The sequence below is a fragment of the Myxine glutinosa genome, chromosome 7 (genome assembly GCF_964187855.1).
Source record: "Myxine glutinosa chromosome 7, kmMyxGlut1.1, whole genome shotgun sequence".
NCBI classification, from domain to species: Eukaryota; Metazoa; Chordata; class Myxini; order Myxiniformes; family Myxinidae; genus Myxine; species Myxine glutinosa.
The window spans coordinates 89,397,456-89,423,022 of NC_136267.1; the positions used below are offsets into that span (position 1 = coordinate 89,397,456).

Here is a 25,567-nt window from a genome sequence, read left to right on the forward strand (position 1 = left end):
AGCTAGGACACAGCCTTGCTTTGTGCTGTTGGTAACTGGAAATGACTCAAAAATATATCCGCTGTCCCCCACGTGAGCAACCATGCCATCGTAGAAGGATCTGATGATGGTGACCAACTTAACATGACAGCTGACCTTGTAGAATGGCTTAGACAGGCCTTCTGTACTAACCAAATTGAACACTTTCGTAAGGTCGATGAAGACCAATTATAAATCATGATGTTCTCTGCTCCTTTTCTGAAGATGACAGGCAGCAAACATAATATCAATTGTGCCACATCTGCATGAAAGCCGCATTGGCTTTGGGGAAGGGGGTCAGAGGGCGGGGGGGGGGGGGGATGCTGGGGGGGGGGGATGCTGTTGACAATTGTTGATAACATGCAGTTAAAAATGATGCAGGTGAGTATTTTCCCCACCAATAGATAGTAGCAACATGCCATGATGGATGTCAACTCATGACCTATAACCTATTCATTTGTGCAGGGTAACAATTGTGGCATATTTGAAGACCTGGGGTACTGCTTCCCCTCTACAGATATAATTTGTGGAGTTGGGTCGGTCGAGTGACGAAGTTGGCACCACCAAACTTGAAAACCTCGGAGGGGATACCATCGTCACCAGGGGCCTTTCCAATCGACATATTTTTGATAGCCATGGTGGTCTCCATTGTAGTCTGAGGGCAGCCAAAGTCCTCTATTGTAGGCTGCTGGGGAAGAGCCGATGGCTGCATTTGAGTTGGAAGATGGGCAATTGAAGATACCATTAAAGTGTTGAATGTCGTGCTCTAGGATATTGTTTTGATCTGAAATGAGGTGTTGGCCATCTGAGCTATGGAGTGCAGCTGTATTAAAAATGAAGAAGAGGATTCAAATGGAATGACCTTGAGAAGGGAATATAATGGGTTGCCATGGAAGGAGGAGGTTTTGGTTTCATATCTGTCTGTTATGAGTGGACGCTCGAGAAAGGTATGACGTGGGAATGCATTTTTGCTTGCTTGTGAACAATGAAATGCTGGTAGAATCTTTGCTGTAGTTATGACATTATTCTTTGTTCTGTTTATATATGGTATGTTGAGATAGATTCCAATAAAGCCTCCTATCTGGAACCAGAGGTCTCGACTTGATTTCATCACAATTTATTGAAATCCATCTCACCTCGAGTGCCATGGACAAGTTTCTAAACCTGAAAGGTTCGATAGCGATCCCAATGCCAGCAGTGCTGGACGATGCTGGACCCACTGGCTCTGATCCCTAGAGCTCGACATGCGAGCCTTGCCTGAAGCTGCGGACCAAGTGGCTGCCCAACAGAAGTTGGATGTTCTCATCTGCAACATGTCGAGCGATGTTTATGAATATTTCTCCCACTGTGAAACTTTCATCGATTCAGTCGCTGCTCTGCGAGCTCTTTATGTGAAACCACGGAGTGCTATTTACGCTCGCCACTTGCTCCCTACGTGCAGACAAGATGCAGCTGAGACTTGGGAGCAGTTTACTCAGGAGTTACGACAACTCGGCAAGGATTGTGGAGTGTTGGATCAGGCGGCCCTCAATGATTTAATGCAAGAGACCAAGACCATGACCTTTCAGGATGCGTACGCATGGGCCCGAGTTTTGCAGCTGGCCCAGAATCGATCGGAGACATACGGGTGACCTTATTTGACAGCGAGCGCTGCTATTGCCGAGAAATTATCGGATGCAGTGTCAGCTGCTGGGACTAGTTTTCCGCCACACACCGCTTGCCAAGAATTTCTCGAAGAGAATCCAGAGGCCGAGGAGAGCAGTTTGGTTACCACGGCAGCCACGGCTCCTGCTGTGATGACAGGCAAATGTTTCTTTTGTGGGAACCGCCGGCATCCCAGGAGCGTATGTCCTGCAATGTGTAATTGTTGCGGCAAGAAAGGACACTTTGCCAAGGTTTGTCGATCTGCTAAGCCGACAAACAACGCTCACAGGCGCGAGGGCCTCGAGGACAGCTCTGAGGGGTGCACCTCGCAGCCTAGCCAGGGCTTTGATTTCTGTGGTGATTAAGGGAGTAGTGGCCGAGGCTCTGATCGACTCATTCGCAGACACGGCTGGTCCACGGTGACCGCCAGCCAGCGCGTGTACATGGCTTCGGCGGCTCTATGGCAGGGTTTCAAAGGATTTTGCATGGTGAACTTGGTAGCCAACGAGACACTGTACTTGGATGTTAAAATGACGATATTGCCGAATCTGTGCTCCGACATCCTCTTGGGACATGATTTTTTGAATCAGCACAGGCATTTAGAGATGCGTTTCGATGGTGCACAGCCCTCTATCTCAGTATGTAGCTTGAGGGAGATGTCAATCGAACCACCCCCGTTGTTTCCTTGCCCAACACCTAATTGTCGCCCTATAACTGTGAAATCTCAGCGATATTAGTGCCCTGATGCACAATTTATCGCTGACAAGACCAAGCGGCTTCTAAACGAAGGAATAATCGAGCCTAGTAGCTCACCCTGGAGGGCTCAGGTGCTCGTTGTCAATAACCTTAAATCACCAGAAGCGTATGGTCATTGATTATTCTCAGATGATCAATCGGTTTACTCAACTGGATGCCTATACACTACCGAAGATGGATGATATGGTCAGAGAGGTAGAGTATTTAGCACCTTGGACCTCAGAAGTGCGTACCACCAGATACCCATCATGGAGAATGGTCGACCTTACACCACTTTCCAATTTGGCCAAAGGCTATCAGTTTCATAGAATCCCCTTTGGCATCACTAATGTGGTTTCATGTTTCCAACGGGTTATGAATGACATTTTAACCAGGGAACAACTGAAAGATGTTTTTGTGTACTTCGATAATGTGACCGTATGTGGCCACAATCAAATAGAACATGACTCGAATTTACGGCGGTTCTTGGACGACGCATAAGAAATGCAGACCGACTTTCAACGAAGAGAAGTGTAATTACTCCGTTCAGACAGTGGATCTTTTGGGGTACACCATGACCGGTGGGGAGATACGACCTGACACTGCTCGGCTACAACCTTTGCTCGAAATGTCCCCTCCCATCGACCGTGCGGCCTTGAGCAGAGTACTGGGACTGTTTGCGCATTATTCAAAGTGGATACCTGGATTCTCAGACAAAATAAGGCCTTTGGTGGAATGTAAACTATTTCCACTGAACGTAGCCACAAAGGCCACCTTCCAGCTATTGAAAACAGACATAGCTAATGCTGTGGTGACCTCGATCGACGAGAGTATTCCTTTTATGATCGAGACAGACGCCTCGGGCTGCGCAATCGAGGCGACTCTCAATCAGGCTGGGAGATCGGTCGCCTTTTTCTCTCGTACCCTGTCTGATAGTGAAAGGCGACATTCCACTACAGAAAAGGAGGCGTACGCGATCATTGAAGCTGTCAGATGGTGGCACCATTTCCTTCTAGGGAAACATTTCCAATAAATCACAGACCAAGTCAGTTGCGTTCATGTATGACAGACGTTATACACAGATGATTAAAAATGAGAAAAATCGCTCGCTGGCGTGTGGAATTATCCGACTTCAGTTTTGACATTATCTCCAGACAGGGACGAGATAATATGGCAGCCGACGCTTTGTCCAGACCTGTCTGCACAGGAATGACCACAGGTGATTTACGGGATATTCATAATTCACTCTGTCATTCCAGGGTCACGTGATTAGCTCATTTTGTGCGCAGTAGGAATTTGCCTTTTTCTATAGAGGACATCCGGCGTCTCTGCAAAACATGCTCCGTGTGCGCCAAAGTTGAACCGAGTTTTTATAAACCATCTAAGGGGACGTCGATTCAGGCCGGCCGCCCGTGGGAACGTTTGAACGTTGATTTCAAGGGTCCGTTATCAGCCGCATGGGGGCGCCAATACATTCTTACTGTGGTCGAGGAGTACTCTCGATTTCCGTTTGCTTTTCCGTGCACGGATATGTTTTCAGCTACGGTGATTGAATGTTTGCGACAATTGTTCTTACAGTTCGGATATCCTGCGTTCATTCACAGTGACAGAGGTACGGCATTTCTGTCACGAGAGATTAAGTAGTTTCTCCAGGATTGAGGTGTCGCCATGAGCTATACCACCGCGTACAATTTTTTTTTTTTTTTTTTTTTTTTTTTTGTATACAAGATCGAGGCTCGTGAAAGAGCTAACAATAATCACAAAAAAGACAAACCGACACACAAAACACAAAAAAACAAGGGGAGCGGCAGACAAGATGGGGAGAGAGGGGGAAGGACACAAACACAACATTTGAGAGCAGGGACATCGGGAGGACTTGGGGGGAAGTGGGAGAGGAATAAAACATATGAACGCTGCAAGGACTCTGGGGTGAATTACCGGGGGTAGAAAAGATCAAGGTTTTCGATGGGGGAAGATAAGAGATGGTGGTGAACAGCTGTTTTAAAGACCTGGAGGGAGGAGTGGGATTGAATGGAGTGGGGGAGTTTGTTCCAGAGGCGGGAGAAAAGGGGAATGAAAGAGTGAAGGTGAGCAGAGAGCCTAGACTTTGGCAGTTTAACCATAAGAGGGTTGCAGGCAGATCTTGTGCGACCTGAAGGAATATTTGGGGGACAGAGCACAGAGAGAGCTGGGGGAGCAAGGCCAGAGAGGAGTCGGTAGAAGACAGAAAGACCACCAACCTGCCTGCGGTGAGTGAGTGAAAGGCCCTCGGAGTTGACTACATCGCAGGAGATTCCAATGATTCTGAAAGCTTTGGCCTCAACAGCGTGAAGCCGAGCAAGGTGTGAGGCAGGAGCACCAGCCCAGAGGGGGGAACAGTATTCCATTGAGCTGCGGATGAAAGCCTTGTATGTGGTGAGGAGCTCAGGTGTGCCAAGGAAGGACTTCGCACGACGGAGGATGCCCAGTCGGCGACTGGCTTTGGAGGCCAGCTTGGAAATGTGGTTTTCCCAAGAAAGATCATGGCAGATAGTGAGACCCAAAAGCTTGAGCGACAGAACTTCTTGGAGAGGATTGTTGAGAAAGTAGATGGGAGGGTTGTCCAGTCGGTCCTTTCGGAGAGACATTGTAAGAGTGTGAGATTTGTCAGGATTGAAAGACATGTTCCACTTGTTTGACCAGTCTGTGATTTTGTCCAGGTCTGCAGAGAGTGAGGAGGCTGCAGACTGCCGATCTGAGGGATGAGGAATGGAGCGGCAGATAGTGGAGTCATCAGCAAAGAGATAGAGAGGATTTTCCAGAGAGTCGGAGAGGTCATTGATGAAGACCAGAAATAGCACAGGGCCCAGAACACTGCCTTGGGGAACTCAGCCAGAACAGGAAGGGAAGATGAGAGAAATCCATTCAGGGCCACACGTTGCCTACGACCAGAGAGGAAATCCGCAAGCCATGAGTGGAGATTTCCCTGAATACCATAGGAGGTGAGTTTGGTGAGCAGAGCTGGGTGCCAGACTGTATCGAAGGCACGTGATATGTCAAGTGAGACAGCTCTGATTTCCTGTTTGGCATTGAGGACCTCCATCCATTGTTGAGACAGCAGAAGCAACATGTCCAGAGTAGAATGACCTGGTCTGAATCCAAATTGATGATCAGAGATCAAGCCATTGGAGAAGAGGAAGGATTTGATATCTGAAGCAATGATGGATTCCATGACTTTGCTGATAATTGGGAGCAGGCTGATTGGTCTGTAGTTGCAAGGATCTGTTTTTGCACCTTTTTTGTGTAAAGCGGTAATGTTTGCTGATTTCCAAGATGCTGGCAGATGACCTTGAGCAAAAGAGAGGGTGAAAAGAACAGAGAGAGGGTGAGATAGAGCGGCAGAGCAGGATTTTAGGACCCGAGGGCTGATGCCATCTGGGCCAGTTGCAGAATCAGAGTCGAGGTTTGATAAAAACTTCTCCACCTTGTCAGGAGAGAAGGACACAGAGTCCAGGAGCAGTTGGGTTCGACTGGGAAAGGTGGGAACAGAGAGAGATGGGTTTGGGACACAAGATTTTGAGGCAAACACAGAGTTGAGGCATTCGGCTTTGTCACGTGCGGTGTCAACTGTGTAGCCATTTGAGGTAAGGGAGGGGATGGAGGGGGAACAAACACCAGAAACGGATTTGACCAGACGCCACCAGGATTTGGAGGAAGGAGACAGGTTTGAGAGTTCAAACTTGAGTGTGGAGAGATAGTGCTTCCTGGCACTCCTGAGGGTAGAAACACACTTGTTTCGAGCTTGGTGGAAGGAACTGAGATTGCCTTCAGTTGGATTTGCCTTCCAAGAGGCAAAGGCAAGTTGTTTCAGGGCAACTGCCTCACCACAAGATTCAGTGTACCATGGACGGGAGGAAGGGTAAGACAACTGAAGACGAGATGGGATAAATCTGTGCATGAGAGAGAGCAGTTTGCTTTGGAAGAATTCCCAGGAAGAATTGATGTCAGAGGCATTAGAGATGGGAGACCAGTCCAGTTGATTGATGGCTGCTTGCAGACCGTGCCAGTCGGCCTGAGTGAAATGCCAGACTCGTCGGCGCTGAGGAGGCTCTCTGAGAATGGCCAGTGAGATGTCCACTTTAACAAGCACATGATCAGAAGAACCGATATTGAGCAGAAGAAGAGCAGCAGACAATCCTCAAGGCAATGGCTTAGTGGAACGTTATAACGGGATTATATGGAGAGCCGTGTCTACGAGCTTGAAATCACGTGGGTTACCATCACAACATTGGGAACGTGTAATTCCAGATGCCTTGCAAGCAATTCGTTCGTTACTATGTACCACTAGGAACGAAACTCCCCACGGAAGAATGTTCCATTTTCAGCGACGTAGTGCGAGTGGGCGAGCGTTTCCCTCTTGGTTAGCCGGCCCCGGACCGGCTCTGTTGAAATGAGCCATCAGGCAAAGTAAATACGAACCGTTAGCGGATCGCGTACATATTCTAGAGGCGAATTCGGAGTATGCTCATGTGAGGCTTCAGGACGGACGGGAGACTACTGTGTCTGTTCGCCATCTTGCGGCTTGCGGCGAAGGAATCGAGAGCGTTGCTGGCGACAAGGGAATTGAAATATTGTCCTCACCCATAAAAGCGGTCGCAGCACGGTTTGACCGGGGATAAAATCATGCTCCATGCTGCCAAGGCAACCGAGATTCTGTTGGAGTCGGGGAGATTGCAAAAGGAGCCGACTGATGAGGGCGATTCTCTGTGTGAATCCGGGGACCCGGAAACTGAGAGAATTTATCGATCTCGCGTCAGAAGTTTGTGCCAAACGCCAACCCGATTTGGTTGGTGGAGCATTTGCTTTGTTTCTGTTGTGTTGCTTACATTGCTTGATTGTTAGCTTGCTTTTTACAGATGGTGAATGTAATAAAAATGAAGAAGAGGATTCAAATGGAATGACCTTGAGAAGGGAATATAATGGGTTGCCGTGGAAGGAGGAGGGTTTGGTTTCATATCTGTCTGTTATGAGCAGACGCTCGAGAAAGGTATGATGCGGGAATGCATTATTTGCTTGCTTATGAACGAGGAAATGCTGGTAGAATCTTTGCTGTAGTTCTGACATTATTCTTTGTTCTGTTTATATAGGGTATGTTGAGATAGATTTCAATAAAGCCTCGTATCTGGAACCAGAGGTCTCGACTTTATTTTATAACAGCCGTGATACCATGACAAGATGGTCCATAAACTTCCTCGAGACCAGCATAGAAGCACTTGAAGTTCTTTGTATAAGCTGTCTCCTGAATTTATTCCGCTCTGGCTGCCCACCAGCAGTCTTTCATGGAATGTAGTCTTGACTGTGCGAGTCTCCTAAGTTGCAGGTAAGAATGTTTGCTCGATGAGCTTGTCATCAAACAAGCAGAGATGAGCCACGTACATCGAGTTAAGTAGACTATTGATCTGGGAGACGTTCTCATCAAACCAGTCATTGTCATTACAATTTAAAAAGAAACCGAGAATGACAAAAGCTGCCCATAAGGTGATGCCTTGTAAAATCGCCCATCCCGCCTCCAATTGGTAGTTGGTAGATCCAATTGGTCCATGGTGGTATCAAGCTGATGCTGAAACTATGATTGCACATCGCTGCATTTAAGTTGATGAGTGTCGAGCTGTGCAGCAGACTTGAGGCATTGCCTTCTCACTGGAAGCTTGATCGTAAGTGACATTTGGCTCCAAACAAGCCTGTGGTCGGACCAACAGTCAGAGCTTCTCAAGACATGTGTTTGACATCATGCCAGTCGTGTTGCGTGATGGCAAAATCAATGATGTGCCAATGCTTAGAGTGTGGATGCATCCATGTTGTTGTTGTTGTTGTTGCATTGCCCCGGACAGTTCTCTCGAACAAGCCCGCAGCATGGAGACAGCCGATCGATCTCGCAGGAGCGACCCAGAGCTCCCCCACATCCAGGATGGTGCACCCCACCTTCACAAGGTCAGGGCCACAACAAAGTTAGATAGAGAGGGAGACAGGGACGGAGACGGAGACGGGGAGAGAGAGAGAGAGAGAGAGAGAGAGAGAGAGAGAGAGAGAGAGAGAGAGAGAGAGAGAGAGAAACAGACAAAAGGGAAAGGGCTGGTCCATGGGGCACATGGAACATGGGGCACGGCCGATCGGCACTCTGACCATGACCACACTGCCCTGACAAATCCGGGCAGCAGGGAAGCATGGGAGAGATTTGGACCTGACTTGTGTTGGGAGGGGCCAATCACCATGAAGAGGCGTCCCCAATAGTTGTGTATCCATGTAGCTTTGTATTTGTCAGGTTGTTAGTACAAATAGTTTTTAATGATCCCATGGTGTCCTTCTTGGAGAGTTGGCGAACATCTCAGGCACGAAAATGTAGTGTTTGTGTTACATTTGTTATATTACTTTGATATTTTTGTTTATTGACTGCAGAGATGGATGACCAACCTGCTGTGGTAAGCATGACCAAACTCATCTCAACCTGTTTCTCTTCACAGCATCCATCACAGGCTCTATTCCCATCATCTTTCGCTATTCATCATTTGTCTTCCTCTTTCTCAACGATACTCCACACATCCACCGAACCATTCGCATTTCCACCCTTTCCAGCCTTTGTTGCTGCTCTACATTCATTACCCATATCTCGCTCCCATAAATCAAAACACTTCTCACACATGCAGAATACACCTTTCCCTTCAGCTTCAACAACACTCCCCTCCTCGTCAGCACGCCACTCAGTTCCCGAAACTTCTTCACTGTACATCTCACTCTAGCAACCGTTGCCGAGTCTGATCCACCTTCTCCATTCAGCATGTCTCCTAGGTAGCAAAATGTTTTCACACCTTCCAGCTTCATGCAGTCTCCAAGATCTAACTCAACATTTCCTCCATCTGTAGCTCCCATCTGTGCACACCTTACACTTAAATGTAGCTGCCACACTGGTTAATGAACCTCTCAGACCACTACATTTTTGATGAACCCACTCAGCACACATTATACATTGAATGGAGTTCACTCTGACACCCTTCCAGCACACAGCCACTTCCCAGTTCTTTCCACCTCACCACATGCTTTACCACCTGCCATCACCTTCGTTTTTCCGATATTCACCTTCAGACCTTTTGTCTCCAAACATTCCTTCCACTTGTTCATCTTCTCCTTCCTTCCACTTGTTCATCCATACACGCAGTTTCCATAACAGTTTCCGCAGTTTCCATACAAGTGCTAAATTTACTGGGTCTCTTTTTAGCTCATCTGGACTTTAGTCCAGTGAGAATATGCAATTGAGCAGTGTCTGTAGGTAAGTCAGTCAGTCAGTCAGTGATCGAGTCAGTCTGTAAACACTTCAGTCATCATCGCTTGAACCAAACACACGATTTTGATGAAACTTGGCGACAAGCTTCATATCTGATGCCGAACTTTTGGTGTATTGACCGCATAAAAAATGTGCACTCAACAGGTTGAAATCAGGCCTAAAACGCTAAAAAAAAAATCCTACCCTAACCCTACAGCGGATGCTAAAACATGACCGATAAACATGTATCGCTGTAATCAGCATCAAGAGGGCTTCCATTCAACCAATGACGTGACCAGAATCTGCACATGAACAAAATGTCGATATTTTATGACGCCATTGCCTGTTGCTTCTGATCTAGGTGTACTTCATGACCCGTGTTCCTATTTTTTGAATTATTCACTGGGTCTGGTCAGCTAAGAAGTTCGGGTTCCAGCTCCGATTACGACTCCAGCTAGGTGAGGTTCCTGGCTCAAGGAAGAGGTGTAACACGCCTGGTGCACTGCCCGATTGCGATTGGCCACAAGGCAATCCAATTGAATCAAGTAAAGGTGAAGAAAGGCCCTTAATCCAGTTTGAATCATCTCAGACGTTTGGCCGGCATGGTAGTTGTTGCATTGTACCACCTTCTTAGTTTGTGTGCAGCACAAGGCTGTGGGGTAGCATCATTGGCTGAGGGCATGGCTGTAACCTTTGCTGGTTGTGGCAGAAATTTTGAATTTGGCCAGGATGCCAGAAACAGTTTGCCCACTCTTCGGAAAGGACACCATGGGATGTTTAATGTCCATCAATAAATGCTGGCAGATGAGATGTCCATTTAACATCCATCCAAGGAACAGAACACACATTGATGAATCACCCTACCTGTGAAACATAGGAATGACAGTTTATAGCTAGGTCGGGATTCATACGCAGGCTAGACAGCTTCGAGGTGAGTGTGCGTACTTCTCGGGCTAGGCCATCCTTTCAGCCCACCATTCACACTGTACGTGGGTGAATGAGGGAGAAATAGTACAGGTTGAAGAAACCCCAGGCTACCACACACAGAGCTGACTCCAGGCAGGAGAGCAGGACCCAAAAGGAAGCAGGCAAGATCAAGCTGAGAGGCAGCTCACAAACGTAGAATTGTACCAGCAGTCAGAGACACAAGCAAGGAGCACAGGTCCCAGAGTGCAGCATCAGCGCCAGAGCACACGAGAGTGAGCAAGGCGCTAACACATGTTTTTGGGGATAGGGTAGCCTTCTCCATTTATGGGTGGGTGGAGGGAAAAGCCGCATCACTGATCCAGACTCGCCCAGTTTGAACATGGGGAACAGCCATACTGTGTCTAATCTGAAAGGCAAGACTCATACAACCATGGCTGGTCTCCAAAACCAGTCGCTGACTGGGCATCTTCTCTTGTGCAAAGTCCTTCCTTGGCACCACTGAGCTCCGAACCACTTACAAAGCGTTCATCCACAGCTTTAGGGAGTACTGCTCTCCCCCCTGGGCTGGCGCTACTTCCTCACACCTAGCTCAGCTTTACGCTGTAGAAGCCAAGGCTTTTAGGATCATTGGTATCTACCGTGATGAAGCCGATTCTGAGGGTCTTTCACTCTCTCACCACGGGAAGGTTGGTGGTCTTTCTGTCTTCTACCGACTCATCTCCAGCCTTTCACCACCTCCTCTGTCTGTGCTCTTTCCCCCCAATATTTCTGCAGGATGCATAAGGTCTGCCAGTAACCCCTTCTGGTGAAACTGCCAAAATCAAATCTTATTGCTCACCTTCACTCTTTCATTCCTCTTTTTTCCCACCTGTGGAACAAAATCCCACTCTCTCCTTCACATCTTTAAAACAGCTGTTCACCACCATCTCATATCTTCCCCCAGCAAAAACCTTGATCTATATTTCTACCCCCATTAATCCACCCTAAACCCACCTCCTTCAAATTCCCTGTTTTCCTTCTTCTTCCTGAAAGTCCTTGTAGTGTCCATTTTGTTTATCCTGTGTACCCCCAACCTCAGCCCTCTCCCTTACACAGATCTCCTGATGTCCCTGTTCTCTACTGTTGTTGTGCTTCCTTCTCTCTACCCCCCTTGTTTCCCATTCCCTTTATTATATGCTCTATGTGTTAGCTCTTGTACAAGCCTCGACTTAGTATAGAAAAAAAAAATAAACAAGAAAGAGCCATCAGATTGCAGACCTCGCCAGGACATGTTTTTAGTGGCTTTTAAGGCTTTTGTGTTAAAACAAATATGGCGGCTGAACCACATGACCGAGGACGTCCTCTTTTTTTTTTCCTCCACCAATTTATCTCGTAGATGACGCTCAAGAAATTTCATCTTGATCGGATTAAGTTTTGTACTTGTCAAATTATGACATCAGAATGGGGGCACCTATGGCATCATCATTAACATATGTTATTCCCCATGGAGAGTTCTTTACAATGAGCCATGTCTCATTTTTTTACATGCAGCACTTTCGGAGATATATAGGTGCAATGTTTTTTGGTTTTTCCAAAATGGCGCCCATAACATGTGACCTATGACGTCATAATTATCATTAAGAAATTCTACACAAGGAGTCGCTCTTATGGTGAAAATTGTGTCAATCGGACCAACGGTTACCGAAAAAATGAATTTTTAAAATGCAGACATGCACACGTATTATGTACGCCACACGCACCCAATTGCTAAACCCTGCTTTTCGCTCCACAAGTGCAGGGTAAAAATCCACCCACCCTCCCCCCTTACCTCGTGTAAGCCTTACACCAGACTCTTATCCCTATCACGTGTCTTTAATACAGGCTTAAAGTCTTTAAAACTATGTGAATACACATATGGTGCTAAGGGCTAAGGCAAAGTAACCCCCTGGCTGGCCACCCCTCCCTCTACACCCCCTCACCTACAAGCATGACAATATCCCCTAACCATTATATTCCCATCTCAATAAACATTTTTTAGCATGCCAAGAGGTTGTGGAATTTCGTACGATTTTGTGACAGTTGACGATAAGCAACCAAAACCCACATTGAACGATTTTGGTTACGTGAATATCCCAGGAAAGTCAGACCGAAATTATTTATCACATTTAATCCATGTGTCCATAAACCAGAGAGTGTGGGTCCTAGCGTGTAGGAGACCTGCACACTCTGGCTTATGGTCACATGGGTTTGCATCACATGGACCTGCACACAAGCCATTCATTCGAATATTGAGAGAATATTGAGAGTATTGAGAGCTAGAACACAATGCAAACCCTACAAAAGTTTAAATGGAAGTAGTACCATTTTTTTTTTGGCACTAACCAAAAAAAACTCCTCATTTGAACCACAACCTCAGGGATACAAGCACTATACCCTATACTATTTTGGTCACCCAATGGTCAGTAGGTTTGCCCCTTTTTTTGCATCTTATAATGGAGGCTCTACCAGACTCAGTGGCATAATGGTTAGAGTGTTCATAACTCAGGACCTTGCAATCTTAAGCTAGCCACCTTAACCGTTAAGCCAACACCAGGCTACACCCAGTATAACCCTTGCCAATAAATTGCTTTAGCAGCACCAATGCTCTTTAAAGAGTATATCCACCCATCTACAGGGAGTATATCATCAACAATAATGGAGGTTCTAAATGAAACCACCAGGCTTAGATACTTAGGAAGGCCTGGGAATAGGATCTGACAATTATCTTGGGCCACCTTGCTGCAGCTCATCACAAAGAGGCAGTGATAATGCAGAGCCTTTTCCTGTTGAAACCAAATTGGCATTTTATAACACTGTGGAAGTTACTTTGGAAAGATCTGCTAATGGTAAGATAAAGTCAAATTGAAAGTGGTTAAATAGATGTTCAAGCTGTTAACACCACATTAGTGTGCATTCTTATTACTCCCAATAACACAATTTAAAGGTCGCAAAACACTTCACTCATTGCTGCTGTCACAAGTCCAAAACATGAAAATTTTAAAAAATGTTTCCACAAAGTCCAATGTGTCACGAGGAGGAGTGCACAGTTACATTTTCATGAAACAAGATGATGGTTTGTTTTCGGGGTTGTATAGGATGAAGGAAAAAGAGCAAAGGTGGTTACCCGCTCCATAAAATCTCAACCAGACTCTGAACCCGAGCAACCTGTGTTATGTCACAGACAGAATGGTGAATCACACATCAGTTACCATAATCCCAAATTCTGTTCATACTAAATGGACTGTTTGGTCAGATATTTTGCTTGGGTGTTGGGGGACTTGACTATTACATGAATTTCTGGCATGGATTTTATGTCAGAAGGATTTTAAGAGTTGTTTGCCCCGTCGTTGGCAACTGACATACAATCCCAATTTAAATACATTTCATTATTGATTCACTGACAAACATTGGGATTTCATAAAAAAAGCATTTTTCAGATAAAAATTGATCCTTTCTTTCTTTTCTTGATCCTTTTCTTTCAGATGGAAAATATCAAAAGCGGCATTTCTAAGGAAGCACCATTTCTCATGCGAAAAGAGCAACTTCTTGAGGTAAAAGAAGAAAAGAAGCAGGATTAATAAATGAGGAGAATACAACAAGAAGAAGGAGACTTTAACCTGCATGATCTGACACACTTTAACCTGCCTGACCTGACACTTTAACCTGCATGACCTGACACTTTAACCTGCATGATCTGACACACTTTAACCTGCATGATGTGACACACTTTAACCTGCATGATGTGACACACTTTAACCTGCATGATCTGACACACTTTAACCTGCATGATCTGACACACTTTAACCTGCATGATCTGACACACTTTAACCTGCATGAGCTGAAACGCTTTAACCTGTGTTACGGATTCGTCACTTCCGTTGTGGTGGTTTGCATCCACTGTAAATATTTCTGATTCCATGTACTATAATTATTGTTTTCAAAAGGTTTGTTCATGAACTGTTTTCAAAAGGTAAAAAACTTAATGTTAAAAGAAACAGGAAACCGGATCGGGAACCGGACAACGAGGAGGAAGAAGAGAGAAAAAGAGGGCAGAGCGAGTGAGTCGGACAATAAAGCCGAGCTGCTCTGAGTTCTGAAGCGAACGTTGTCGAACGGGAGTCAAGAGCGAACTTTCGGGTTTCCCGGGAAAGGGGTCCCTGCGACAGAGTTGTCATCGCTGTGACCGATCAACCTGCGTGTCAGGTTTTTGGCGATGGATTCCGAGGAGAATTATCGTCGGGCCGTTACGTCTCAAGAACGGGTCGTCGGCCATTTTGACTCGTGCGCTTCGTGCGTCGAGCAAGGTTTCTTTGCCTCGTCAGGCATTTTCACCGCTTTCAGACGTATCTGGTGTGTGCACCGTGGCTTCTGAAGATTAATTTGCAGTTCGCCGACTGCGAGCCGTGAAAGTCCATACCCGAGGGTGTGATTTCCCAGTTGCCTTGAGGGTGCCTTTGTGCAGCTTTGGGCTGTGTGACTGAACTTGCCATCCGCACGGGATTCTGGTCTCGATTGGACAACGTTCTGGCGATCGCTGGAGCGAATCGACTTCAGCTTGAAACCGGAATCAACTTGGGTTTGAGGCCGGGAAAGAGACATTGGGAATGTTCTGGTTTCACTCACTTGGAGCACAGTGAGTTATATATTACGAAACTGATGGTGCCATCATAGGATATATTTATTGTACTTTTGATTACTATTATTGTTGTACTGTTTATTCTTGTGATCTTAATACAATATTTGTTTGTGAGTAACAATTGGTGTGGCTTCACCATTGATCTTTGACATACGGAATAACACATTTTTCTGCCATGACTCCTCTCGGGGCTCGGAGGTACACCGTGACCAGGGGGTCGGGGAGGAGCACGTAACACCTGCTTGCCCCACTTTAACCTGCATGACCTGACACCACCCACTTAGTTTAACATGCCTGACCTGACACGACCCACTTTAACCGTATCTTGGGCTGGGCTATTTTGATCAGCAGCACATCAGCAAAAGATGAACTATGACTGGTGAATCAGTGGCAGCTTGAAAGTCAACGTGAATTTTGGTTTGGGGGGTTGGGGCATTTCACTGATGCCCAGCCCAGATAGGGTTAACCTGAATGAATTAACATGACAGACCACATATTTGACTCAAAAAAACTGTCACATTGCCCTATGAATCTAAACGTTGTGCCAGTTTTGCCGATGGAAAAATACATCTCTGACCTGGGGAATATTGCTAAACTGAACACTAGATTTAAATAATTAAAATTACAGTAAAATTCATTTACAATGATTTAACAAGCCAAACAGAGTATTTACCAGTGAACCAGACTTGGTGGTATAATGGTTGGTGCGTCCACTCCAAGTCTGGGAGGTCAGCGGTTCAAACCCCGGCAGAGTCATACCAAGGACTTCAACATTGGTTCGTGCTGCTTCCTTCCTTGACGTTCAGCATTTAAAAGGTTAAGAGCAAACAGCAAACAAACAATCCCCATTGGTTGGCATCGAAGGGGAGGAGGAAAATTCCTTCTTATGGAATGCCCTGCTGAGCGAGGTGAGAAAAGCGGCTTGTGTTGGTACCCGAAATACACCCAGGCTCAGGGGCAGCATTTGTCGTGTCTAACAGCCCTGTGTTGTGTCTCACCTATTCGTCTGTATGTCCATGTGCATGAGAGGTGTGCAACCACTCCACTATGAGCCTTAGTTCCTGTAAAAACTAGAACAATGCGACAGTCGCCAATATGCCTCCGCTCCGCATAGTCCCACAAAGGGTAGATGCCCTCGTTCACTGTCCTAAAAATAAAGAAGTTTGATTTAAATCCCTTCAACTGTTTTCAAATATCACATTTTCACCAGCCTGGCAGGTTTCACATCGATCGGTGAAACAGTTTCAGAGAAGGGATTTTTTTAAATAAACCTTTTTGGCTGGTATAATACTTCACCTATGATATCATTATCATGCTTTTGTTCCCCATTGGGAGTACATGACAATGTGCCAGGTTTCAAAATTTTCGATTCAGTGGTTTCCGAGAAATAATTTTTTTATTATTTGCTTTTAATCCAATATGGCTGCCATACCACGTGACCAATGACGTCACAATTATCATAAAAACATTCTGCATGGGTGTCACTCCTACCCTGAAAGTTTCATCTCAATCGGATATATGGTTGCTGAGAAAATCGAGGTTTAGCCCATATGGACAGACAACCATAAAACATAATGCAAGACTTTGTCGGCGGAGGCATAAAAATCAGCATCAAAATATTGGGACCTTTAAAATAGATCAAACTATTTTAATAAAACATGCTCTTTATAAACGTATCTGCAAAATCTCAACTCATGGAAGAGGTACGAAAGAAAAAGAGGGCAAAAAGGCAATGTACTGACAGTGGAGACATTGCACAGCAGGTGGATGCAACAAGCAAAGGAATGAGAGAAAAGGGGGCGGGGGGAGGAAACCCACAAGTAAGAGGGTTGGGATAGGTGGGGTAAATTGGGGTAGAAAACATTGCAGATATGGATGACATGAGATGGTGGTCTTTCGCATGCTTGACACCCTTGGGGGAAGAATGTGATTAAAGTCTATAGAAAGCATTACCACAAACAGGACAAAAAAGGAAGTAAGAACACCGATGGGTTTGGTGAGCCAGTATTTGGAGAATTTCATTCACATTAAATTACTAGAAGAATATGTGTGTCTTACAGGATCTGAGAGGGTCAGAGGAGTGGTTAGAAAATAGGGGCCACCAAATTGTCTGCAATGTGAGGGGCTTTGGCTTTATCATGGGAGATTCCAATAATGATGAGAGCTTTAGATGACAAGTGAATAAAGAAATGTATGCTAAATTAAAAAAGGCAATGTAGGGATAACAAACTACAGCCTAAAAAAGGTCCTAAACAAGATAGGGATGATGTTGGTTTAGAGAGTAGCTAACAGTATTGCCATCACATAATCCCGACACCACTGCCTCATTTACACTTCAACAGTTATTGCTTCAACCTTCTACAAACACTCCACTGGTTACAACTGTACTTGATTACTCCTGTCATGTAGCCACATACTGAGACTGGACAAATTAGCAGCCTGAGTACAATGTTATAATATCAGTACATGATCATCAACTTCTTACAAACTTCATGGACATCTCTAATAACAGCATTCTATAATTATCTCCATTTGTGATTGGTTACTCTAAGTTGATAAAAAAGAAAAGTAGGAAAGACAACTGAGGCTGCAAGAAGTCCCTGAAATTATATAGGAGCTTCTTATACTTATGCAGAAATGAAATATAGGAGCTTCTAATACTTTTAGCTAGGCGTAGCCCTAGACAATAGTCTGGAGGCAGTGATGTAGGGATTGTTATGTGATGGCAATACTGTTAGCTACTCTCTAAAGTCTAAGCCAACATTATCCCTATCTTGTTTAGGACCTTTTTTAGACTGTAGTTTGTCATCCCCACACTGCCTTTTTAATTTAGCATACATTTTTATATTCACTTGTTTCTGCAATTTTTTACAATGTGGAATAACACAATTGTATATGGTACTCAGAGGATACCCAATCTTGGAGCAAAAGTGCCAAGATATCTTAGTCAGCAATGTCAAACACTGCACATGTGTTCCCATATTGTCTTACGTAACCCTGACTGTATCTTGCAGCTCTGTCTTATTGTTCGTTTCTCAAAAAGTAATGTCTTCATCTAGTCTCAGGCCACACAATGACCTGCACTTAGAAATGCCCAAAATAACTGATGTGGTTTCCCTTTAACCAATAGGGTGGGAACAGAGGGAAGGGGCGGAGCCTATATCAATTAATTGACCATTGACCTTACTTTTGAAGGAGACCAAAAAACAACAACAACCACGGTTCCCGAAAAAGGCCAACCCCCGCTTTGCGGGGGGAAATGGCCTCTAAAGGTGGTTTTTTGACCATTCCAGGCGATGCAGTATGCCAAAACAAAGATGAAAGGAACACTAAATGTCAGCTCAAATATTTATTAAACTTGGACCAAATTTTAATTGGGGTCTTTTGAATCTTCAGGGACTTTTGGGTCTGAGGAGGAGAGGAGGTCTTTGGGGACTTTTGGGGACTTTTGAGTCATCAGGGTCATCTGGGTCTTTTGGGTAATGTTACATGCTCCTCACCCGACCCCCTGGTCACGGAGTACCTCCGAGCCCCGAGAGGAGTCACGGCAGAAAAATGTGTTATTCTGTGTGTCAAAGATCAATGGAGAAGCCACCCCAATTGTTACTCACAAACAAATATTGTATTGAGATCACACAAGAATAACGGTGCAACAACAATAGTATTCAAAAGTACAATGAATATGTCCGCTGATGGTACCATCAGTTTTGCAATATATAACTCACTGTGCTCCAAGGGAGTGTAACAAGAACATTGCCCAATGTCTCTTATTCCCGGCTCCAAGACGAAGTTGATTCGCTCCAGCGATCGCTAGAACGATGTCCAAACGACCAGAATCCCGTGCAGATGGCCAGGGCAGTCACACAGCCGAAGCTGTACAAAGGCGCCCTCAAGGTGACTGGGAAATCCAAAGGCGCCCTACAGGCGACCGAGAGATCATACCCTCGGGTATGGACGAATTAGCCTTCAAAAATCCGCGTCACACACACGCCCCAGATCGACGTCTGAATGCGGTGAGAATTGTCGAAAAGAAACGAAACCGCGAGCGAAGCACAAATCCTGCGTGAGTCAAAATGGCCGAAGACCCGGTCCCGTGGCGCACGGCACGGCGATGATTCTCTCCTGAATCGATCGCAAACCTGACACATGCAGGTTGACGGGTCACAGCAATGACAACTCCGTCGTAGGAATTCCCCTCTCGGAAACCCGAAAGTTCGCCAGTGACTCTGGCTCGCCAATGTTCTCTTCAGAATCCGGAGCAACTCAGCTTTCTTGTCCGACCTCTCTCGCTCCGCCCTTTTTTCTCTTCTTCTTCTTCGTCTTCCGGTTCCTGATCCGGTTTCATTTTTAAAACATTCCTTTTACCTTTTGACAATAATTAATTGCTATTTCCCTCAAACAACAATAATAATAATACATGGAACCAGAAATGTCTCAAGTGGATGAAAGCCACCACAATGGAAGTGACGAATCCGTAACAGTAATTTTGTTTTTTTTAGGTACTCGGGGACTTTTGGTCCATCAGGACTTTTTGGTCATCTGGGTCCTCGGGGACTTTTGTGTCATCAGAGACTTTTTGGGTCCTTGGGGACTTTTGGGTCCTTGTGGACTTTTGTGTGATCTGGATATTTTGGGTCATCAGGGTGTTTTGGGTCCTCGGGGACTTTTGGGTGATTTGGGTCATCTGGGTCTTTTGGGTCAAGTGTTAAAGGGTCTGCCAAGGTCTTTGGGGTTTCAGCAGTATAAAGAGTTAAAAGTCACATTTGAATAGTACATAATTCGTTAATAGATGTGAAAAGGTATGACACACATACACGCACATGCACACGCGCACACACACCTCCATTTATAGTAGATTCAATTTGAGTGGATTCCTTGTTCAGGCTGTTTTATACGACGACATAAGTGATGCGCCGCTGTAGCGAATCTGGCGCCGAGAAACCGTGACTCGAGAAGGTTTATTGATCACGTGGTTTGCTTTTACCTTGACCCACGACTTGAGGGTTCATGATCACGTGTCCCATGTGCGGTGTATAGCACTGGTACCTCGCTATTATTTTATTTTCATTAATGTAAAACTGAAAAACAAGGCATTTCCCGAGACATGATATTTCTGCTGATCTTATTTGATCCCACATAACATTATCACGCATAATGCCGACACTGAGGCAAATGTGTCTTGCGGCTCCGCCCCCATCAAGCTGATTGACAGTCATAGCCACGCCTACCCCAGCCCTATTCTTTTACATAGGAATGTAGTTTTACGTACTTTTCATGGAATCCTTTCAAGCTACGATAATTATAATATTGTTGCGGTTTTGAGAACCCAGCACAGGTAACATCATTAAAGGTTAAAGGTTGCACCCCATAGATAGGCCACAAGCAACACATAGGTCACTTTAGGACGGAAGTCATTTCATCGTATGTGTTTAGGATGAGGCCATTCCCAATAGTTGCATCTGCGCTGCGTAAAACAAATAAGAGTAGGCCCCTCGTCCATTTTGCAGCCTCCCTTCCATCGACGCCATTAAGCGCGAGCCAGTCTGTAATCGCCCTCGCCCTTTAGGCTGCCAGCAAGCTTCGCAACCTTGCTGGGCTTCCGCTCAAACCAGCCCAAGAGCCACGAGGTGAGGCCCGAAAAGGGGGCGGAGCGCAAGGGTGGAGGTGCGGCCACATCAAGCAGCCATCAAGGCGGAGCCGGTAAGCCCTCAGCAGCCAACCAGGGTTGAGGTGCAATCGCCTGACAGGGCGTGGCTGGAGATTCGAGAGGGTTCGCTGGGCGTGGCAATATAACCCCTTGCGCGAGGCCCCCACCTCAGTTATGAGGGGAAGACCGATTGTGAACATTGTACCCGGGTTATGAGCAGGGAGTTGCCGTATCAAGTTACGAGCGGGGAGAGAGAGAGGCGCTTGACCTGAACGTGCACAGAGTTATGAGAAGGACTTGAGGGGGCGAGCGCGTTGTGCCAACGAACTTGTACGATCGGCGTTGAAGGACATTTGTTGGAGGCACGCGCCATTGTGAAGGGTTTATCGGGGATCGCTGGTTGAGAATTCGGCTTGGGCTTGCGGTGCGCAACATCCAAACGCCCGTATTCCTATTACATACACGGCCAAGAGCCACAAAGTCGCCGATAGCCCAGCTTACCATTTCCCCGATATAATTGTCCGCTCGCGCTACGCTACGCGGAGAGCTGCCTGCCGTCCACCATCGTCTGCTGGTACGGGTCGAGGACCGGGACGAGCTGTGGACGCCATCGCTGGACCTTCCACCCTACCTTCGACATCCCCGCGTGAGTGAGTCTGAGACCGAGCCTGAGAGCGAGCGGGCCCGAGTCTAGGGAATAAGTTAAGACTGAATAAGGCTGCCCTGTGTCCTTTTTCTTCCTCTTCCTTGTACATTCTTTATTTTCCTCTTCTTGTACAAATTGTAATAAATTACCTTGTTCTTCCTGGTTTCTTCCTAATTCAATCGTCCCAGTCTTTTCTCCATTGGGTACGCGTGGCACGATTAGCAATCGCTATAATCGGGTCTAATCATTGGTTAACAGCTCGGATTGCGGATTGCTATCCGCTCGGCCTATTCCATCAATATCCGTGATTCGGGCGGGAGTTATTTCCTCGTTTCCGGTCAGCGTTAGTACTTAGGTAATAGCGAACCCCTAGTCCTAAAAACCCGACCTAACGCTGCCCGGGAATGACGTTATAACCCCCAGGATCGCGTCGGCCAGATAAAAGACGAGGGGATTAATCCCCCCTTGATAAGGGGAAGGCCGACGTCGGAGATACGCAACAATTGGTGTCTGGGAGTGGGATTTGGAACCCGAACCAAATTTTTTATCTTTTGGACAAATTTGGTCAAAATTACGAGCGGCTGAAATTTATTTAATTAACACCTAAATTTGAATCGTGCCATGGACAGCCAAGGCGGTCGGATGCCGGTGGGGGTCGATGAGGAGGAGTTAGAATCGACCCAGGACCCCAGGGAAGAATTGGGACAATTGGAAGAAATGGAAGAGGAAATTGAAGAGGGTGCAGCAGTAGGGGTTGCAGGCGAGCAAAATGGCGGCGCCGCGCACATGGCCACGGTAGCCGAGCCCGCGGCACCAATGGACCTTGCTGGGCTGAAATGGGCACCTTCATGGCACAAATGAAAGCGTGCTTTGTGGTGCAAAGTAATTAAATGAGGGAAATGAAAGAAGGGTTAAATAATTTGGAGAACAAAATGGGAACTCAAATTGGGGGATTGAGTAAGGAGATGGGAGAAATTAGGGCCGATAGTGAGGGAATGGAAAGCAGAATGGGAGAGCAATTGGAAAATCAAATTGGGGGATTAGAATTAGACAGCAAATCGGGGGGATTAAAAAGCAAATTGGGGGGCCAATTGGAGGACGTGGGTGGCCAAGCCAGAGAAATGAATGAGGGGTTAACAGGGTTGGAAAACAGGATGGCCACCCGAGAGAACCAGATGGAAGGAATAAAGGACAGGTTAACAGGTTTTGGAAACAGAGTGGGTGGCCAGATAAAAAAAAATGGGGAAAGACATAGACCGCAGGTCGAGCGGGAAAGGCACACGGGTATGCGATGGGGTAGCGCGGCTTGAGGAACGCGGGGAAAGCGAGGCTGAGCAAGGCATAGTTACGTGGACCGGGGTAGAAATCGCAACATGGGGGATAGAAAAGCCGACGGCCGCTAAATTAGAAAATTTTGTTTTATTAGCACCGGCGGTCGTCGAGGAAAAAGAAATTGAAATCAAAGAAATCGTGGAAATTGGGGTTGAAGAGACGGCGTACTTAGAAAAGCAATCGCGGGAGGAATAGATGGAAATTGTGCAAAGTCCGTGTTCGCATCATGATGCCGTACTTGTTAACCCCAATGGAAGTTTGCAGTTGGTGCAGGAGAGAAGAATCCCAAAGGTGAGCAGGGCTGTATATGGCGCGAAAAGGTTTGGCGCGAAAGTGTTTGGCGCGGAAGGATTTTTCGCGCGCTTGGGATCCCAACGTCACCCGGGCGCTTGTGGAAGGTCCGTGGTGCGCGGTGTGAAAGGAAATGACGCGCGTGTGAGGAAAAGGTGTGCGCCGAAGCGCGAGTGTGATACAGAGTGTGGAAGTGAGAGTGAGTGCGACACAGAGTGTGAGATGGATGGAGAGAGTGTGCGAGAATGCACACCAGAGTTGGTTGTGGAGAGTGTGCGGGGATGCACACCGGAGCGCGTGATTGGGTGTGCGACAAAAGATTGCACACCCGTGGGTAGGTGTGCGCTGAGTGGGTGCATGCAGGAGTGCACACCCATGGTTGTTACAGAGGATGTAACGGAGTGCGTGTGTGGAATGCGTGCGCCAGGATGTGCGCGAGGGTGTGTGATGGAGTTTGTGAGCGGCGTGAGTGCGCCTGGAGAGTATGCACGAGAGCGTGCGGTGGCAGAATTGACGAAATGTGTGGGATGTATGGGAGGGCGTTGGAGCGCCGGGTTCTGTGAGTGTAGAAAGGGTCGCGAGGTGTGGATGTGAGAATGCGATCCAAGCATCGACGCAGACCGGGGCAGCGTTTAGGTTTAGGGTGACGTACAGCCGACGTGAGCTCTAGGTGCGCGGGGTGCTTTGTGTGCTGCGGGAGCAGGCGGGGATCGTTGCCGCGGCGCTCTTGCAAGGAGCGCCGTGCACGATTTGTGCCGGGCCCCGCCCTGTATGGTCGGTGCCGCGCTTTGATGGGCAAGGTGATCGGCACGATTCCGGGGGAGAAAGGCCAGGTCGGACCTTCGCCCCCTGGCGGGTGTGGTGTTCCAACCGGGGGAGGTTGGGTCATCGGGCCGGAGAACGAAAGGCTCGGCGCAGAGATGGCGCCTGGAACCTCGGCCCGAGTATGCCTCCTCCCCAGAATCGAAAATGCCAGACGGACCCAACCAACAGGAGACTGACCATCCGCATGCATTGCCCGGCTTTGCGAAGCCGAGCTGCGAAAATGCATTTCCACCCCGAAAGGCTTGAGTATAGTGGACATGGTGATAGTGATGTAGAGGGATGGTAGCTCTACCATCCCTCACATTTTGGGGCACATGAGCAGTAGTTTTATGGGGTTTGGCAGTATGAACTATAAAGGGCGGGCTAGGTTAATGCTAGGGATTAGAGATGACCATAGGAGACGAGATGTAAGTAGTGACTTTTGTATGAGTAGTGGGGACGTAGAGAGATTAGTTGGTTGATAATGACGAGGATGTGCTTAGTGTAAAGGGGTGACAGGGAAAGCACCAGTATTAGAGGGAGGTAGTTAGCTAGATGATGCTGTGTGTGTGTGAGTATGAGGATGCGCTTTAGGCGCAAATGAGGCATTGTGAATGAGAGTCTTGGTGGTGATGGTGAGGAAATGAGGCAATGGTCGTGAATGATGTGTGTGTGTGTGTGTGTGTGTGTGTGTGTGTGTGTGTGTGTGTGTGTGTGTGTGTGTGTGTGTGTGTGTGTGTGTGTGTGTGTGTGTGTGTGTGTGTGTGTGTGTGTGTGTGTGTGTGTGTGTGTGTGTGTGTGTGTGTGTGTGTGTGTGTGTGTGTGTGTGTGTGTGTGTGTGTGTGTGTGTGTGTGTGTGTGTGTGTGAAAGTGTATGAGTGGAGTATTGAGGATGTGTGTAATGGCGATGAGTGTATCGACTTGCATGGGGTGCAAGTGAATGAGTGGTGTGGAGTAAATGTTGTGTGGAATGAGTGGGGTGGAGTGCATGGTGCGAAGGAGTGGATGGGGGAAGATGGACCCCTTCACGAATACCCGGGGAGGGTAGTTTAAAATTAGGTAGAGGGAGTAGGTAAATTTGTTGGATATTGACGTCTGTGGTGCGTGTAGTAGCAGAGTATTGCTTGGATGGGTGCGTAAGTTAGTGGAATGGCTGGGCGTGTGAGCCTGTTGGTAAGTATGGTTATTGGGGCACTCCGCCACTGGTAGTCTGTCGGCCAGGTGAGGCCGCAGGTAGGCTCTGGGAGCCGGTTAGAGTAGTTGTTGAGTGGGGCCCGAGGATCCAAGGTAAGGACCGGGTAGCCCAATGCCAGTAGTGGGGTGAGAGCGCCAGGCGGGCCTTCCCCAAGTTAGGGTAGTCGCAGGAGCTAGGCAAGCTCGGGTGACGACTTCAGTGGCGGAGGTGCGCAGGTAGGAAGACCTGCTGGTGGAGCCACACGACCCAGCCCCGAAATTGTGTGAGGGCACAGTATAGAAAAATTGTGGGAGTGAGACTCCAAATTGGAAGGCACCACAGGATGGTCAATGGGAATTGGTTTTTAGAACCACATAGTGTAATGTGGCCAATTGGAT

At 47.0% G+C, this 25,567-nt stretch overlaps 1 protein-coding gene across 4 annotated transcripts in view; it reads right to left on the minus strand.

Annotated features, from left to right (window-relative positions):
* SMUG1 (single-strand-selective monofunctional uracil-DNA glycosylase 1) overlaps positions 1-25,567 on the minus strand; it is a 239,714-nt gene that overhangs the window by 51,563 nt on the left and 162,584 nt on the right. The window contains exon 1 of one of the 4 annotated variants that reach the window (XM_068122691.2): positions 13,691-13,818. The exons of the other annotated variants lie outside the window; for them this stretch is intronic. The gene's annotated coding sequence lies outside the window, so the exon portion shown is untranslated. Of the gene's footprint in view, positions 1-13,690; positions 13,819-25,567 lie in introns of those variants that run through there. 4 annotated transcript variants of the gene reach the window in all.